The following is a 13288-nucleotide window of genomic DNA, read 5'->3' as shown; positions in this document are numbered from 1 at the left end:
ATCGCTGTAGTCGTATCCCTAACTTTATCAGCTGTTTATCGTTACGATGGTAAACCAAAAACCAATTGGTTGGCTATGATACGGTTACGGCCTTAGCGGCACCAATAATCGATTGCATTGATTCTCATAAGGTTGGTCGAATCAGCTGTTATAAGGTTACCAATACGGTTACCAATAAAGCACCAATGTCTGCAGCTTCAACCATCACTTCGTATCGTCATCGACCTCACGTCGTATCAACACCAATGTCACGTCAATGCATAATTGGTATTAACTAAGACAATGTATTGGTGTCGACGTGATATCGATAAAAATACGATCCCTATATTTTTGACAGTTGTTTATTTATAATTTGTAGTGAGTTAGTTTTTTGCTTAGTGAACAATTTGTAGATCTAAATAACTGTTGAAATCTATTAGTGCACAAATAAGCATTCCGGGCAAAATACACACAAGGAAATTGTTTGAATATATTGTAGATGATTCATTTCTCTCCCAAAGCGTGGTGCACTAATGGAAAACTTAATCGAACTCGGGAGGGGTATCAAAATACCCGTATTGAACCCGGTATTAATAATCCGAAGGCGGAAACAAAAAACCTTGAATATTCACAAAACGCCTTTTAATGAACCACTTGAAAGCTTGCAACTGATTTTTTTGCAAATATTTCCCAACACAACTAAAATTTTTATTTTCCGGCTTCGGATTATTAAAATCGAGGTCAATACGTGTATTTTGATACCTCTGCTGAGTTTTTTTGAAGGTGTTTTAGCAGTCGCCCGCTGCCCTAGAACATTACCACATTCTATTAAACTGACTGTTGCTGGTTAGTTTGGCTATTTTCTGAAATTGAATAAAAAATTAATAAATAAAGAGCATAAAAAAGCTCATTTTTTTGAATTTTTAATAGCTGAATTCTGTATTGCCGCGCTTGTCGTCACCAAAAATTGTGTCGACAAATTTTGTGTCGCGTCACGTCAACACAACTTCAACATTGTTTTAGCCAATACCAAAAAAGCGTCAACACCCGTCAATAGTTATCGACGTTGACAACGACGATACCAATTCATAAGCGTCGATTGCAATATTCCATGTACTGTGAATAGATTTTCTAAATACATCTCCTAATATCCAAGGAACAAGAATTACAACACATATTAAAAAATTTTCATTTCCCAGTTGTAAATATATGCATGAAACATTGATATTTGAGGCATGAATTGGAGCTATGTATGCATGCCATTTTAAATGCAGGTTTATTTTCTTTAACACGTATTCTTTCTCATATTTTATGCATGCCTTAAACCTTTTCCACTCGGGTACCAATGAAATCTTCATACTTTTTCACTAATACAGCATGCATACTTTTTGTATGAATAAATATGTTTTCAATTCAAAAAATATGAGTCTCACATACTTTTTTATGTATTCAATGGCAATTTGAAGAAGTATAGAATTTCCATTTATTTCTTAGTCGCGATGACCACTAAAATTGTTGAAAAATTTGAAAAATGTCAAACCATTTTTCCACATACGCTTTAAGTAATTTTTTGATATCTTACGTTTATGAAAATTGCCAGGAATTCTGTAATTGTTCATCATCTATAACTGCTGTGACAGCAACCTGGTTAGGTTGTATTATATCTCATTTCAATATTCTGGTTTCAGAGACTGCTATGTAATCCGTAAAAACACAATAATTTCAAGTTGCTAGATAACTAGAGCAGTTTGACTTTATCTGCAGACCACCTGCTGGTACAAATCTCAACTGGCGGGAACATATTTTTTGGCTTCTTTGAAGTTTTGGGTCTTATCACTTAGTGCGTAAGTTCATTAAAAGATGTTTGAAGCTAACAGTGCCATCTAATGTGAGGAAACACACCCAACGGATAGTATAAGATGGAGAGAGTCATATTCCAGCATACGTCTTTAAGAAGTTTCAACTATGAGTTTATTTTCTGTTGCTATACTTTAAAACATTTCCCAACGTAAACTCCATAGCATAAAGGTAAGCACATTGACAGGAAAGGGATTGCACCGAGGGATTTTTAATTCCATAAATTCAATAAAGTACATTTAGACAATGAGAAGCAAATTATATTTAAGTCAATTCATTATAAATATGCCTAAGTCTCTCAGCGGGCAATTTTGTGGAATCCGACACCAACAAAGTAAATAGATTTCAACTGTAAATATTTACACTAGCTCGGATCTATCGAGAAAGTACCAAAAAATTGAAAATTGAAGTTTAGAACTGCTGAAAAGGTAATGCAGCGGAGACATCGCCATGTTCAAGTCGAAGATTGAAAGCATGTAAAAGAGATAGAAAGCGAATTAGTAGGTGTTCCGAATGCACTAGAAGCCCACCACTTTCGGAATAGAAGTTTTCCCTCCAGGGAAATCGCCCAAAAACTCGCTTTTATTTTTGACAATTTTGAAAATGTGTTGGTGATTTTCGGCCAAGGCGAATCTATACAAGGTGATGGCAACGCAAATTTAACCAATTCGCCATGCAGAAGAATGTCAAGTAAAAAGAAATTGTTTATTGATTTCGATTAACTGACATATTGTTGTACAAAGGCGTTGTATGGCAAATAAACAAGAAGAGGTAATCATCTGATCGGATTACAACATCTCGTACTGAGTACGCCTTGTTTTCAGCCATATTTAAAATGAATGAATGAATGAATGAACATAAGTACGCTTTAGTTATGATGAAGGCTTAGAAACCTTCGGAGTGGATCTATTTATGCAGCTATGGCAAGTGTCTGAAAAATTGTCTATCTTCCATTCCAGAAATAACAAGTAAGGAAGGTTAAGTTCGGGTGTAACCGAACATTACATACTCAGTTGAGAGCTATGGTGACAACATAAGTGATAATAACCATGTAGGAAAATGAACCGAGGGAAACCCTGGAATGTGTTTGTATGACATGTGTATCAAATGAAAGGCATTAAAGAGTATTTTATGAGGGAGTGGGCCATAGTTCTATAGGTGGACGCCATTTAGGGATATAGTCATAAAGGTGGATCAGGGTTGACTCTAGAATGCGTTTGTACGATATGGGTATCAAATGAAAGGTATTAATGAGTATTTTAAAAGGGCGTGGACCTAAGTTCTATAGATGGACGCCTTTTCGAGATATCGCCGTAAAGATGGACCAGGGGTGACTCTAGAATGCGTTTGTACGATATGGGTATCAAATGAAAGGTGTTAATGAGCATTTTAAAAGGGAGTAATCCTTAGTTTCATAGGTGGACGCCGTTTCGAGATATCGCCATAAAGGTGGACCAGAGGTGACCCTAGAATTTGTTTGCACAATATGGGCATCAAACGAAAGGTGTTAATGAGTATTTTAAAAGGGAGTGGGCCTTAGTTCTATAGGTGGACGCCGTTTCGAGATATCGCCATAAAGGTGGGCCAGGGGTGACTCTAGAATTCGTTTGTGCAATATGGGTATCAAATGAAAGGAGTTAATGAGTATTTTAAGAGGGAGTGGGCCTTTCTGGACCAGGGGTGACTCTAGACTTTGTTTGTGCGATATGGGTATCAAATGAAAATGAGTATTTTTAAAAGGGAGTGGGACTTCGTTCTATAGGTGTTCGCCTTTTCGAAATATCGCCATAAAGTTGGACCAGGGGTGACTCTAGAATGAGTTTGTACGATATGGGTATCAAAGTAAAGGTATTAATGAGAGTTTTAAAAGGGAGTGGTGGTAGTTGTATATGTGAAGGCGTTTTCCAGATATCGACCAATTTGTGGACCAGGGTGACCCAGAACATCATCTGTTGGATACCGCTAATTTATTTATATATGTAATACCTGCCAAGATTTTAAGGGTTTTTTATTTCGCCCTGCAGAACTTTTTCATTTTCTTCTACTTAATATGGTAGGTGTCACAACCATTTTATAAAGTTTTTTCTAAAGTTATATTTCGCGTCAATAAAACAATCCAATTACATTACCACATTTCATCCCTTTTTTCGTATTTGGTATAGAATTATGGCATTTTTTTCATTTTTCGTAATTTTCGATATCGAAAAAGTGGGCGTGGTCATAGTCGGATTTCGTTCATTTTTCATGCCAAGATAAAGTGAGTTCAAGTAAGCACGTGAACTAAGTTCATTAAAGATATGTCGATTTTGCTCAAGTTATCGTGTTAACGGCCATGCGGAAGGACAGACGGACGACTGTGTATAAAAACTGGGCGTGACATCAACCGATTTCGCCCATTTTCACAGAAAACAGTTAGCGCCATAAAATCTATGCCCCTACCAAATTTCAAAAGGATTGGTTAATTTTTGTTCGACTTATGGCGTTAAAAGTATCCTAGACAAATTAAATGGAAAAGGGCGGAGCCACGCCCATTTTTAAATTTTCTTTTATTTTTGTATTTTGTTGCACCATATCATTACTGGAGTTGAATCTTGACATAATTTACTTATATACTGTAAAGATATTAAATTTTTTGTTAAAATTTTACTTTAAAAAAAATTTTTTTTTAAAAGTGGGCGTGGTCCTTCTCCGATTTTGCTAATTTTTATTAAGCGTACATATAGTAATAAGAGTAACGTACCTGCCAAATTTCATCATGATATCTTCAACGACTGCCAAATTACAGCTTGCAAAAATTTTAAATTACCTTCTTTTAAAAGTGGGCGGTGCCACGCCCATTGTCCAAAATTTTACTAATTTTCTATTTTGCGTCATAAGTTCAACTTAGCTACCAAGTTTCGTCGCTTTATCGGTCTTTTGTAATGAATTATCGCACTTTTTCGGTTTTTAGAAATTTTCGATATCGAAAAAGTGGGCGTGGTTATAGTCCGATATCGTTCATTTTAAATAGCGATCTGAGATGAGTGCTCAGGAACCTACATACGAAATTTCATCAAGATACCTCAAAATTTACTCAAGTTATCGTGTTAACGGATGGACGGACGGACGGACGGACGGACATGGCTCAATCAAATTTTTTTTCGATCCTGATTATTTTGATATATGGAAGTCTATATCTATCTCGATTCCTTTATATATGTACAACCAACCGTTATCCAATCAAACTTAGTATACTCTGTGAGCTCTGCTCAACTGAGTATAAAAAAACAATTTTTCAATTATAGAAAAATTAAAAAAATATTAATTATCATAAAACTTATTAAGCCTTGAACTCGAATCGAACCTGGAATCCATTGAATAGTTTTAGTTACAAAGAACATAGAAGTTTTCTTCTTAAAATATCGAAAAAAATTTCCACTGCTATTATTCTTAAAAAAGTGATGAATGTTTTTTTGGAGTTCAATACATTTTTTATGGGATTTGTATTTTTATTTTTGTTCATATTACCCAGAAATATTTACACATACTTTTGAAGATTGTCCTCGCACACACAACATCCACAATATTGGTAGCGTTACACCTTTTCAAAGATCTTCAAGCCACCTGCCATCCATTTGATCTTAACTTCCGCCATATAGCATTATGTTTCTCTTTATGAGAGTTAGGGACAGCCTGAATTTGCGGCAGTAATCTGTAAATACATTTAACATTTAACAAGCGGGGCATATTGGACTTATCGCACAGATAGTTAATAAAATGAGTTGAGATTTTGCCAAGTCATCAATAGAATTATCCCATTTCCTAAAGGTTTCGAAATTTAGAAATGCGGGTATTATTTAAAAGTGGTATTTAGTACGAACTCTGTAAGTAAGTAAGCTTATCGGACCAATAGAAGGAAAAGGCGAACCTCCTCCTAAGTAATAACCTCGTTGCATTGATTATGCATGACTGGATGAAAAGCTATTATAGTAAACATTATTTTTTTCTAAAATACGGTAGTCGTACACAAAAAAAAAAAAAAAAACACAAATTTAGAAAATTAATAGGATCATAAGAAGATAAGTATTTCGAATAACTACACAAATCTATTACAAGCATGCTAAAGTCCTAGCTCTTGTCTGAAGTTACACTGATAAGGCCGTATCAGTTAGATGACGGCAGCTATCAATGAAACTAATGCTAGTTTACTCGATTCCAGTATATTCTTATCTAAACTTTTAGAAAAAATCAAAATTTCAAAAGAATATTACTGAAAACACCGCGGGTGAGTAGCGTTTTGCACTTCTCGTGAAAAATTCTCAAGTAAAATACAAGGCGAGTTTAATTTCTTATAAATTACTACCTCTATTGGGTGTTTTTACCTTGACAAAAACAACAGCAACAAATAATAAACTACACTAAGCTAAGCCTATTAAATTCACTAGGAGACACAAGTTTATTGTATTCAGGCCTTGACGATTTATGGCAGGTTATATCAACTAGTATTAAGTCTCTCAAGTGGGCCAATAAAACCAGGCTAATCCTGTTCATATGTCCACACACCATTGCCTTGTTTTTCTTTGCGCTCTCCTCAGCATAAGTGAATCCTGTCATAGCTGCAACCGTCATTTTGTTCATAACAGTTCAATAATTTATGTGTCTGCGTATTACCGGAACTAAATTGTTCGTGGAAGGTTCCTCACTTAAAATTCCAGGCACAGAGAGTTTTTCGCCGTGAAGACGAGGGAATTTAAATATTACATGTTCTGTGTTTCCAGTTCGGTGGGGCAATGTAGACAGAAAGGTTTATGCTTTATCCTACTTTGCTTAAATATTCCTTGCAATCACCGTGCCCACTCTATATCTGCGCGAAGAGGTAGTTTAGTTGATTACACTTCTGCTCATACTATTTCGCTATATGTTGCGGAAAAGTGAACGTCCAGCGTCATTTCCTCCATTTCCAGTATATTCTTATCTAAACTCGTAAAAAAAATCAAAATTTCAAATGAATATTACTGAAGACACCGCGGGTGAGTAGCATTTTGCACTTCTCGTGAAAAATTCTCACGTAAACTACAAGGCGAGCTCACTTTCTTATAAATTACTACCTCTATTGGGTGTTTTACTAGTATGTTTTACTAAGCTAAGCTTATTAAATTCACTAGATTGTATTCAGGCCTTGACGATTTATGGCAGGTTATATAAACTAGGATTAAGTCTTTTTTCCTTGAACGTTATAGCATCGCACTGCCCTCAAGTGGGCCAATAAAACCAGGCTAATCCTATTCATATGTCCACACACCACTGTCTTGTCTTTCTCTGCACTCTCCTTAGCATAAGTCAATCCTGTCATAGCTGCAACCGTCATTTTGTTCATAACAGTTCAATAATTTATGTGTCTGCATATTACGGGAACTAAATTGTTCGTGGAAGGTTCTTCACCTAAAATTCCAGGCACAGGGAGTTTTTCGCCGTGAAGACGAGGGAAATTAAATATTACCAGACCAATTCTAAATATTCTCGCGGAATTTTGTTCTCGCGGGGAATAAGAATTTCGAATTTTCGAACTCAGCTGTTTTGTGAATTGAAATTTCGTTGCGCATTTTTTATTTCGTTTAAAAAATTGAAAAGTTTAATTATTGTTGCAAATTTGTTTGAAATTAAGAAATAAAATATAAACAATGCACAGTATTGCACTTCATTTGTTATTCACTGAAATGAGTAATGAATTTGTGCCACAGCAACATAAACAGGGGAACATAAGAAGAAGAAGACGGCAAGATAACACAAATCTGCTGGAGTTGCCTGCTTTCATTCAGAAAAGCAATTTTCTGGCGGCCAAGTCGAGTTGAGTTCGCCTTTCGCCATATGCCAAAATCTCTTTAAGCCTTCTTAAAAATCCTTGCGCAATTTCTGGATGGCTGCATCAAATATACCAAGAGCCCTTCTGTTGCTGATGATATACTTTTCTACTTAAAATAAAGACTGTTGTGGTTGTTGTTGTTGTATTAACAGTGAGAATATTGTGGTAGAATGTACATTCATATTTTAGCACGGATTTGTACAAATAAGTGTTCTTTCTTAAAAGAACCAATTTCCTTTAACTATTTTGATGCATTCCCTTTAATTTAACAAGTGAAAAAACTATGAAATGGCAGAGAAATCTCCCTCTCCCTCACATTCATAATACCTACTTTTCTCCCATAACCGGTTTCCGCTTTTTCGAACATTGTTCAGAATAGGAGGAAAGGGAGAAGTGAAAAAACTCACAAGGAATTTTTATTTAGAATACGAGGAATGGGAGAAGGGAAAAAACTCTCACGGAATTTTTGTTTAGAATCGGGCTGCACATGTTCTGTGTTTCCAGTTCGGTGGGGCAATGTAGACAGAAAGGTTTCTGCTTTATCCTACTTTGCTTAAATATTCCTTGCAATCACCGTGCCCACTCTATATCTGCGCGAAGAGGTAGTTTAGTCGATTACACTTCTGCTCATACTATTTCGCTATATGTTGCAGTAAAGTGAACGTCCAGCACCCTTTCCTCCATTTCTACCACCGCTCATGCCACTTAATTATTGTTTGTGATCTTGCACTTTCTGGCGTCTTCGGGTTGTAGCTAAATTCTATTGTAATGCAGATCGCCAATTTTCCAGCGGGTCTTCTGGGATTTTCCGCGATAAAGCAAGCATCACATAGCCGGACATCGTTCGGTAAGCACTTGCTATTCGTATAGGTGTAAGTCGGCAGACTGCTAGTATACCTTTTTGTTGGGTCAGTTTAGCCTGAAGCTGCATATACTTTATATCATCGAGCTGATACCGATGTACATTTTGAGTTAGTCTTTACTTATAGATATTGAAGTCGGTACTTGAATTTATTTGATAATCTTCAATAGTAAGGACTAACTCCTCAGTAGTTCTATTTGAACTCATCAGCACAACTTCTGTTTTATTAGTAGCAATCTCCAGCCATATATTCGTCAGCCATGACTTTCTTCTTCCTACGCCCTCATTGCAAAATGCTTGAAGTAGACCCAGTTTCTTGGATGCTGCTACGACCACAATATCATCTGTACTGTCGAAAATTTGTTTGCCTGCGGGATCCGTAGCACGCCGTCATACATCAAATTCCATAGCGCTGGTTTCAGGACAGACCCCTGAGGAACGCCGCCAGTGATGTTGTGCTTTCTTCGTCCTTTATGCGTATCAAAGCGGAGTACTCGGTCGATGAATGCTTACTTCATGTGCCAAAGTTTCGTAGCGCTGTTTTACATACATTCAGTTCGCAGTGTTAAAAGAATTCCTTATATCAAAAGTAATCAATGCACAGAGCCTATTTTACTGTGACCTCCGGTTATGGCTTTATGAGCTTTATATACAACAATTTGTATACAGTGAACTGATGATTGGGTTCCTTGGCATTATAATCAATAGTGAGCTATCATGGTAAATATAGAAGTTAGAGATAGAAAACTCTCTATCGACTTATACTGTTCGGGATCGACAAATGGCTGGTACATTGGCTGTATTACATGATAAGCAATCCGATCCTGTTCTACGGAGAGCTGGCCGACTGTGACGTGGTATGCTTTACTTCGAGTGCAATTAGTGACCTTGTATGAACTTAAGCCATCTAGGCACTCCTTTGGGTGCTGAGATATTTCTTAATGAGGGACTACTATAATTCTACTACTACTACTACTACTAATGTACATCCCAATAGAGATCCATGCAATGCGCTCAGTATTTTTGACAAGCATAGCCATGTTAAATGCACCGCAGATGACGAGGTGGAATCATCTTATCTTGCTATATCTAGACGTCCACCTTTGCCTTATCCTTTATTTACTCAATAATGCAAGTAAACGAAGTAAGTTCGAATGTAGAGGAATACAAATTTCCAATTGAGCAATTCTGCTTATTTTAAGAATCATTCATGAACACTCAATCACGATTCGCAATTGATTAAACATTCGCCCACTTATTAAGCAGAGTAAAAATTTGAGAAAATGCCATTTAGTTGCTACTTTTAGAACTATTTTAGATGTATTTAGAAAAAGGTGTAATTTTAATTTGGGTTTTGCTAGCAGCAATTACAATAAGTATTTAAATAAAGATAAACCGATTTATAAAGGTCTCACGAAATCAATATCGCTCCCACTCGTAAATACATACAGGCGTATCTATATCCTTAAATGTATATTTATAAACAAAACGTGCTACCCAAACATTAACTTTTTACCATAAAAAATTGTACATACATATACTTATATATCTATATGTATGTACATAAATATCCACACATCTTCGTTTAACCCTTTCGATTCGAAAAGCCTCTTAGCTAAACAGAACTTTGTAAAGGTGTTCAATCGTTAAAATGTGCAAAGTAAAAGCATTCTATCACATCAAACTGAAATTCGGGAAAAAAGGTGCGGTAGGGGGGGGGGGGGGGGGGGGGGGGGGGAGGTGGCTGGGACACATTTGTCCCGTCAGTATTTTTGTACGGGACTTATTTGTCCTGATTAATATTTTATGATCCTTACCTGAAATATAATTGCATTTGGTTTTTGTAAGAAAATTAATTTTATTTCAAATTGAATGAACAATGTCGGTAAAAAATAAAAGAAAAAAATAATAGAGAAGCAATACAGTACAAAAGATGGGTTTTTATTTATGATAAGGTGCGAAGCAATCCTTGCAGATAAGAATTTCGCATTCTTCGCATATCGTTTTGGTGCTCCTCTACTTATTTTGTTCCGCACAGCCTGTGCAATGCCTTTGCTTAGGAATTGGTATAGGTAGGTGATCTGCAGCTAGTTTCCTTTTTCCTGCAGACATGCCACTTCGATGAACAGCTGCTCTATCCTTCCCTTCAGCTATCATATCAACACATAAGCAATTTCATCTTAATCAAGTTTTTTGGCATTTTAAGTCTATACTGAAGTAAATAGTAACAACAGTCAACACATACTGATATATTTGCAAGAAATGGGCATGATCAGTCCTGACTGGGACACTCTGAGCCCATCACGAATACTGATGGGACACATATATCCCAGCAGGATAAACATGCTTACAGTTTTTGAAATAAACAGAAAATCTGATAATAGCATACCTCAGTGTATAAAGAAAACACTGTATCAATGAATTAGTATACCTTTGGTTGATTTTAAAATTCAAAAACCACGAAAACTTACAAATACAGCGTCACTTACAAAAGCGCGTCCAAACTTGCGTTCTTATTTTAACCAATGAGCATTTCTTTACGATTAAATGTCAGATAATGAAAAGGAATACCGTTAAGAATACAACAAACTACGAAATAAGATCAGCTAAGCACATTTTAGTCACATAATTTCCAGACTAGGCATCCTCAAACATATACCGGGACACATAGGTCCCGTTCGGATCCAAGGGGTTAATAGGCAAAATTTAAGCTGAATATGATTATTTATACGTAAATGTCTAAACAAACGACGTTTCCAATGTTACCTGACGTGCTTCACGCTTTTAGTCATAGCATTTATTGTTTACAATATCTAATTTGTAGAGAAAAAAATTCACTTTCTTACAAATATTTTCATTACCATCTACAAAAATGCGCGAAAGAGTGGGTTGCTGTTGTGGTCTTCGCCTATACCCACTACAACCGGAGTTTCTATAAACAAACATTTTATTATAATTAAATTTTTTGCTTGGGTTACACTATATATGAAAATTTTAACAAATAATACATGTACAGTATATTGACAGAAAATGGGAGCATGTGCTGGATTCGAAAAGTTATTTCGAATAAAAATCTGCTATATAAAACATAAGTTTTTGAGTTGGTGATGGAAATATTGTGGCGAATTCCACACTACATATTTGGACTAACATAAGGGACGTTCTCTAGGGAAAAAAGTTCCATTCTATATTCGGATTTGAAATGAATTCGTGATTAATAAAATATTTACTGCAAATTTCTACTAAATTAAGGAAACGTAAGAACATAAAGGATAAAAATTCTGTAAAGAGAAAAAAATTAATTTTTTTCTGAAATTAAGAATATGGCGACAGGGTATTACTAAACTCCTGATGAGCTACATTGAAAGAAAAAGACTGGTAAAATCAACCGAAATACGGGTCAATTCAACCGAAATTTCTGTCAATTTTTATCCATCGCAACAAGATGTTGAATCAACTGCGCACAAATCGTTGATTCGTAATTAACCGTTTTAGTAGTCAAATGAACAAAAAAAGTTGTTGCGACAGCTTTGTGTACATATGTTGCGGCATTTGCAAGGCAGATCAGTTTTCACTGAGATCTTTTCATGGCAGAAATACACTCGGAGTGCTTGCCGAACAGTGCCGAGTGGCGACCCCGCATAGGAAAATTTTCTTCTAATTGAAAAACCTTATATCTAAAATGTTTATGTTGCTTTGCCCGGGGTGGTTCGGTCTTGGTGTGATAGGCGGAGCACGCTACCATCACACCACGGCGGCTGCCTATGCATACGTAAATATGTGCATACATACATACAGCATACCTAAGTACAAAGTAGAGAGCGCAGTGAGCGTAAAATTTTCTTTGTTGATCGCTGTTGAAATGACCAGTGAGATCAGTTGTGTTAAGAAAAAAATCAGTTAGATTGATTAGGGATCTATCAATTTTACAGAATTTTGTTAACTTAAGAACGATAATTTCTCTTCTGTTGAAATGACTAAACTAATTTGTTCGCTTGACATAGAACTCGGTCGAATTAACAATAATTCGATCAATTTCACCGAATCTCCGTTAAGTCAAGGACAACAGAACCGATTTGTTGATTTTACTAGCACCATTTCTTTCAGTGTAGAAACTCAGTATTTGGACTAACGTAAAGAAACGTAAGAACGTAAGGGAACAAATTTAATAAGGAAGCAAAATCGTAAAGGGAAAAAGGTCCTTACTTCCGAATTTGAATATGCTGATCAGATGTGAAGTAAATGAATAAATGGAACAATTCAAGGGAACGTAAGAAACGTAATGAGAGGAAGTAAGAATTTGGGGATCGCGTTTTTCTGATAAACTAAATACTGCATATTTGGACTAGCCTAAAAATTCTATAGGAACGTAAGGAAAAAGCATTTGGTTAGCTCCTAAATTAAGAATTCGGCGATCGTATTCAAATTACACTCCTGAGGAACTTGATATTGCTTTTCGGGCTAAAATAAGGAAACAGAGAAATGTAAGGATACAAATTTATTTTATTCCGAAAGTAGGAATTTAGGGATCGTTTCTGCAAAATATTTTTAATGAACTAGATACTTAATATTTGAACTAACGCAAGAGAACGAAATAACGTAAGCGAAACAAAAATTCCTTTAAATCCTAAATCGGCTTTGCAGTATTTTCCTGGCGAACGTAAGAATTTGGCAACCGACTTTGAAACAAATTCCTGGAAAACTATGCACAGCATATTTAAACTAACGCAAAGAACGAAAGACGTAAG

General features: G+C 35.9%; 1 protein-coding gene across 4 annotated transcripts in view; it reads left to right on the top strand.

Annotated features, from left to right (window-relative positions):
• Positions 1-13288, top strand: part of LOC137237010 (probable G-protein coupled receptor No18) — an 81600-nt gene that overhangs the window by 1381 nt on the left and 66931 nt on the right. The gene's annotated exons all lie outside the window — the stretch shown is intronic.

Source organism: Eurosta solidaginis, chromosome 1 (assembly GCF_040869045.1).
Source record: "Eurosta solidaginis isolate ZX-2024a chromosome 1, ASM4086904v1, whole genome shotgun sequence".
Lineage (NCBI taxonomy): Eukaryota > Metazoa > Arthropoda > Insecta > Diptera > Tephritidae > Eurosta > Eurosta solidaginis.
Note: the sequence above shows the minus strand (reverse complement) of the source record. Positions and strands in the feature narration are given on the sequence as shown.